Source organism: Condylura cristata, unplaced genomic scaffold, assembly GCF_000260355.1.
Source record: "Condylura cristata isolate star-nosed mole 26May11 unplaced genomic scaffold, ConCri1.0 scaffold00057, whole genome shotgun sequence".
Lineage (NCBI taxonomy): Eukaryota > Metazoa > Chordata > Mammalia > Eulipotyphla > Talpidae > Condylura > Condylura cristata.
Window position 1 is genome coordinate 433379 of NW_004567158.1, and position 6094 is coordinate 439472.

The window sequence follows — 6094 nt, forward strand, 5'->3', positions numbered from 1 at the left end:
GGTCCAGACAGTGAAGGGTGAGCTCTGGGGAGGAGGAGACCTGCAGCTGATGGGGCAGTGAACCCTTTCACGCCACTGAGCTGCGCACTGTGGGGGGCTGGAACGGGAGGTTTGTTCTTTTGTTACGTGCTTCACCATGTGGGCTCTGCCCACCCCCAAGTACTCCGATCGATGGTGTTTTTCCTCAGACACCCAGGTCTTCAGTCGCCTTGCCGTGAGTGCCAAAGGTGTTCTTCACACAGCCCTGCTTCGGGCCCCCGAGAAGACCTGGGAGCTGCAGCTATTCGGGCCAAGAGCAGTGCAGGCCCGGGCAGCTTTGTCCTCCCCAGCCCTCCATGGGTCTGCAGGGCCTCTCTGCGAGCCTGGCCTCTCTTGTCTGTGTAGCCGACAGCCCTGGGCCCAGGTGACTCCATTTGTGCCCCAACAACCACACTTAAAAGGAAGAACTGCGGAGCTGTGGGGTTCACTAGCTAGAACAGCTGGGTAAGTTTCCCTGGCTCTTTGCGCCTCAGTCTCCCCGCTCTGAAGGGCACTGACAGCACAAGGCACTGGGCGGCCGGGGACACGGGAGTTGCCCTTGCGCGCTCTGGACCTGCTCTGGCTGCATCTGGGTGAGCACCAGCCCAGGAGAGCGAGTCTGGAGGCTGCCGGTGGCGCAGGGCACCGCAGCGCGAGTTCGATTCGCATTCGCAGCTGGCCGGGGAGGGACCCCTGGGCGCAGCACACTCCTGTCTCCCCGCTGCCCCTGCAGCAGTGGGTCTCAGTGGATCCACCTGTTAGGCTCCCCACTGTCTCTGGGGAGTCCTCTCATCACCCCCCATCTCTGGCCTGCACCCCAGTTCTTCCATGAAAAAGATCTTTAGAGGAAGTTAACACAGGGGGTGCCAGGACAGCGGAGTTGGTGTCTGGGGGGACAGGGCCACTGGGGGAGGGGCAGGCCCCGCACATGGCTGCCGTGTGTGTCTAGCAGTGTCTGATCTGCACTTCTGTGCCACTGACCTGTGCACGTACCATGACCCAAATCACACACTTTATATTTGACCACAGTAAAGATGAAATAAGGGTAAACAAAAAACTCTCAGGTGAAATGCAATCTCCTCAGTCACATGGGCGCTGGGATGGCTGGTGTCCCGGTCAACCACCACCGTGTGACCAAGCACCCCGGGGCTTCAAACAATTGCAACGTTCACCCGGTCGCAGGGCTTGGCAGGGAGGGCTCAGCTCTGTTCCGTGGGGCGTCAGCCAGGGCGAGCCAGCAAGGGCAAGTGGGGAGACGTCGTGCCACCTGGAGCCGCAAGGGCGCCACTGAGTCCAGGGGCGGCCGGCTGGCCCGTGTCGTTCTGCAGGAGGCCCCTCCTCAGCAGCATCTCTGAGACTGGAGCAGCATGTCCACTCCCTGGAGGCAGATGGGTGGTTTTGTTAGCGTGTGACCAGGGGGCACCCAGGAACCCCAAGCTGGTAAGGGGCATACACGCAAAAAGGGACCTGGCCGCGCATGCACACGGGCACAGGAAGTGGTGTGTGTGGAGCGAGGAGGGTTCCAACAACAGTCCCTCAGTAAAACTGCAAATGTGTCCCATCCCCTTGCAGGCGAACGCCCAGGCGGGCAGGCCTGGTCGCGGCAGGCAGCGGAGGCCCGAAGGCTCGCGGGCACAGGCAGGGCAGGGAGCCCTGGAGAGCGGGCACGAACGGAGGCTGGGAAGTCAGAGTGCCCATCGCCCGCCACAGGGGCAGCGTCTGCACGCCGCGCCCCTCCGCATCTGCCCCAGTCCGCCCCCTGGGCTGCGGCCGCCTTGCCCGGCTGCTCCCGTCGGGAAGTCCACTTCACGCACACTGCCTTCCAGCCCAGCACCGGCCCCTTCGGCCCCTGCCCTGCGGGGGACGTGACGGCCTGCGCGACGCTCCCCAGGGCGGACTGGGCGCCTGCACCCGCAGGGGCAGACAGCGCAGCCTGGGCCCCGCCTGCAGTGCTGAGTTCGTTTCAGCACCATCTGTCGTGTGGCGAATGAATGTAGAAGCCAGCTGGGTGGTGCTTCTGTTCCTGTGCTGGACCTTTCCTGAATGTTTGCGCCAGAGACAGGCCGAACTCACGGAGTTTATGAGAAGGGTTCCATCTTGCCCTGTGACTCGGGGCAGAAGCTGGCACCGGCGCACCGCGCAGACTGATGCGCTCGTGGCACAGCCAGGGAAGTCGAGGCCCTTCTCTGAGCGGCCTCGGTGGGCACAGGAAACACTGTGTGGGTTGTGCTGCCGCGAACCTCACTGGTCGCCACTGGCTGCCGGTGCACAGCCAGTCAGAAGAGAGGCCATGCTCTGGCTTTACAGTCACGTGGCTCGGTGGCTGGCTTCACCCCGTGGCAGCCCGCTCTGCCCGGGCGGGAGTCGTGGTGTCTGGAAAGCGCCACTTTTTCCCTGCAGCTGGCCGTGGGCGCCGCCCACCAGCTTGGAGGTTCTCCTCACGCTCCCTCTCGCCGCCGCCACCGCCCAAGCAGCAGCATGATTCACATGACCCCCAGTGCCCACCGACATGCTGGACTGCCATGGCTATCTCACGGCTGTTAAAAAAGATGTATGGGTGCTCTCAGGACAAATGGATGGAACTCGAGGTGTTTGTGTTAACAAGTCAGACAGCAAAAGACTCTTACCAATGGTCTCACTACTCGTAGAACATAAGTAACCTCAGAACACAAACTGGCAAAGCAACAGGCCTAAGGCCCAGACTCCGCCAGATGCCAGGCGTGGCACTTCCCGGAGGGGAGGGCGGGCCAGGGGGAGAGGGAGCGGAGCCTCCCTGAGGGAGGGTGAGGTTGTGACCTCTGTAGGCGTGAAGCTCCCTGAATTGCACGTTGTGGACGGGAGTGGCCAGTCAATAAACCACACCAAGTCAAAAGCTGCCCTGTCCACAGCCGGTGAAACGGACCGCGCCAGCCCAGTGCGGACACCCTGGACTTCCTCCTTGCCTCTGGCCCTGCTGAGCCCACATTCTGGAGAGCTGGGGCCCTCCCCAGAGCAGGAGCCTCAGCCAGACAGCCCCGGAGCCCTTCCTGGCCGCCAGGCAGCAGCTCCCGGGGGCCAGGCACACCGGGGTGCTGGGGGTTTTCTTGGGCAGCCCTCTTCTGGCTTCGCACAATGTGAGCCACTGCCCTCAACGGTGGCCCAACTGGCGGAGCCCCGCCCTCTGGGTACAAGTACCGTACAGGCCAGCCAGGCCCGTTCCTGCTTGTGCCTGTCAGCGAGCCCCCAGGGAGCTGCTGCCCCCAAGGGGCAGCTCAGGCAGCTGAAAACAGAGGTAGTCACCAGGCTCGCGCTTGGCATTGGGCCTCTCCTGTTCCGGGAGATTCTGTTCTAGGAAGAGGAAGTTGCAAGTAACTTTTATTTTAGGCACTTCCTGAGATCCGCTTATCCAAACTTTACACTATTCAACTCAGCTGAGAGCCAAAGATGACTCTTCGGGGCTCTTCACACAGCCACTTGCTCTTCAAGGTCACTTTCACAGCCCTGACCTAAGGTGTCTACTCAAACCCCCACTTTTGGTTAAAGATTTATGTATTTGTGCACACAAGATTCGGGGTGCAGGCCAGAGGTGTGAGGGTGAGAGGACCCCCAGAGACAGAGTGGAGAGCAGGACAGGTGGATCCACTGAGACCCACTGCTGCGGAGGCAGCGGGCCGGGCGGGACGGGGCTGCTGCGCCCGAGGGTCCCTCCCTGGCAGGGGTCCAACTTGGGCGCAGTGGCTGGGATACCTTGGTAGTGCCGAGACTTCGCCCCTGCGACCCTCCCCTTTGAGGGACGCCTCTTCAGAGGCCAGCTCTAGAAACACACAGCTTTGGCCACACCTTGCCAGGAACCCCACGGCCTCTGAGGTGGGAGGCGGTGCCTGGGGTCTTCCTGTACAGCAGAGACGCCATTTCCCAGCCTGAGTTGTGGGCTCTGGGAGCACATGCTGCCCATCCCCCACCATCTCTGCAAGTGCCCACCCACTGGGCCGGCTTGCCCTGACCTCTGACCTCAGGCTCCCACCTGGCGCCTCTGCTCCACGTTTTCGGTCAGCAGGAGCAATACACTGAGTTTTGCCTCATCAGGAGGATTTTCTGGTGGTTGTTTGGGAAGTCCACGCCAATAGCTGCAGTGGGGGGAAGAGGTGGGGTCCCTCTTTATCACCTCTGGCAGGAGGCAGCGGCACGGCACGCAGTCTCAGTGGGCCAAGCAAGGGGGGGGGTCCCGAGCCTGGGCGCGGGCGGACCCCGACCAGCTCCATGGCCACAAGCCTAGTCGGGCTCCCCCCCAACCCCGAAAGAGTTCGTTTCTTTTTATCGTCTGGCTCGCGCGTGGCCATCTTGCTTGAGCGCCTTTGAAATGGCGAGACAGTTCCGAAGGGGCCTGGGCACCGCCTGTCCCTTTTGAGGCCCAGCACCGCGCTGACAGCCCCATTTCACATGCGACTTTTGTCCACTTTTGAAATAATTTTGGAGACGTACACTTTTCAAAGAAAGTCGTGAATTCTGTCTAGATCTTCAAATATACTGGCATAAAGTTGTGTGTGGCGTTTCTCACATTACTTCCCCCTCAGCCCACGATTTATTTCAAGGGTGATGTTTAATTTCCCGCAGCAGAGCTGGCAGTGAGGTGCGTCCTCCTCCCAGTCCGTGCCCACCTCTGTGCGTCCCTGGCAGTGCTCTGGTCTGCTCCCCACTTCTTGAAGTTGGCTAACACTGTGGCCCACACCTGTGTGCAGAGAGCGTGTGTGCGCTCCCCCGCGGGCACACTTCTCTGCTCAAGCCCATGAAGTCAGTGACGGTCCTTGGTATCTGATATTGGAACATTGACTGATAAAGCTGGATAGGAGAAGGCTGGTGGCTTCCGCAAGTCACAGTGAAGCCTTCTCAAGGCTGCTATCACTGGAAAATGATTCGTACTTTTTTCTGACTAGGCCTGGCACCTGACTTCAGCAGGCGACACTATTCCTCACAGCTGGCCAAACCAAGGGCAACCATCTGAGCCTGGAAAAAAACAACCTACCAGTCAGACAAGACACTACAGTGACCGCGGCTACCCACCTCACAGGCAACTCCCCAGGCCGCCACCTCTGCGCAGACAGCAGCACAAACGCCAAGCTAGACGCACCGTTTCTCCATTAAGCTTGCTGCAGTGAAAAGGCCCATGTTCCGCAGGCCACGCCACGGCAGCCGCCTGGTGACATAACCACCCCGCCCCTAGGAGCGGCCCTGGGAAGAAATCCTCGCGTGGGCAGGAATGGTGCGGGCGAGGACACAGACCTAGCTCATGGGAAGAGCCTCATGGACCCTCGTCAGAGGAAGGGTGCAAGACTCCTACTGTGCCCTCTCCTCAGAGAACACTGTAGGCTCCTGTGGGTGGGGAGTGACAGGGTTGATGTGTGTGGCTGGGCGGAGGGGCGACAGGGGGCCTTGGGGACTTCCCAAGGCCTCTCAGAGAGGAGACTATGCTGGGGAGATGCGAAAGGGCTTCTGGCCTTGGCTACGTCTGCATTGTTTGGGTGTTTTGGTCATGAGGTGGTGTTTTTAAAAGGAAATGTTGGCTTTTAAAAACATGGACTCAAAATGTTCTGGCTGGAAGAAAACACGGCCCATGTGGTAGGCAGGAACGGGCCTCCCTCCTGATCCCGTTGGCTCCACTCCCAGCCTGCTCGCCGGTTGCCCTAGAAACAGGCTAAGCCCAGGACCTGGTTATCTTCAGGAGCCAAAGGAAGGCAGTGACTCAGCAGAAAAAAACACCCAACGGGAGGTCTCCATTCACTGTTTCGCCTGCTGGGCTTCATTCTCTGCTAGGAAAACAACAGCAACGCAGTATCTGTGATGTCACATTTGTGACATGGTGAGATGATTCAAAAATGAAGGTAAAGGCAGGCAGCCCTCTCCGCTAGTTTTCTCGTCCTTTCCTGCTCTCCTGTTTCTAGGCGGCCACAGGCGCTCCGCTCCTCAGCTGGGCTCAGCCCTCCTGCTAATCGTGTAAAGCCAGCTTCCTTTCACAAGCGCTTGCTCACGGTTGCCACAGCAACTAGTGGCCCAGAGACCACAAGCCAGGCTCTTGAGATATTTAGAACAAACCCCCCCC